Genomic DNA, 474 nt, shown 5'->3' with positions numbered 1-474 from the left:
GAAAAGACCCTGATGCTGGGAGGAATTGGGGGCAGGAGGAGAAGGGGACGACAGAGGATGAGATGGCTGGATGACATCACCGACTCGATGGACATGTGTTTTGGTGAACTCCGAGGGTTGATGATAGCAGGGAGGCCTGGCGTGCTGTGATTCATGGGGTTATAAAGAGTCAGACACAACTGAGCGACTGAATATGATCTTATTTTTCTTAATGTTGAGTTTTAAGCCAAAATTTTCACTCTCCTCTTTCACTTTCATTAAGAGGATTTTTAGTTCTTCTTCGCTTTCTGCCATAAGGGTGGTGTCATCTGCATATCTTACATTATTGATATTTCGCCTGGCAATCTTGATTCCAGCTTGTGCTTCATCCAGCCTGGCATTTTGCATTATGTACTCTGCATAGAAGTTAAATAAGCAGGGTGACAATATATAGCCTTGATGTACTCCTTTCCCTATTTGGAACCAGTCTGTTGT

This window comes from Bison bison, unplaced genomic scaffold (assembly GCF_000754665.1).
Source record: "Bison bison bison isolate TAMUID 2011002044 unplaced genomic scaffold, Bison_UMD1.0 scf7180017854725, whole genome shotgun sequence".
Classification (NCBI taxonomy): domain Eukaryota; kingdom Metazoa; phylum Chordata; class Mammalia; order Artiodactyla; family Bovidae; genus Bison; species Bison bison.
This window is presented reverse-complemented; position numbering follows the sequence as displayed.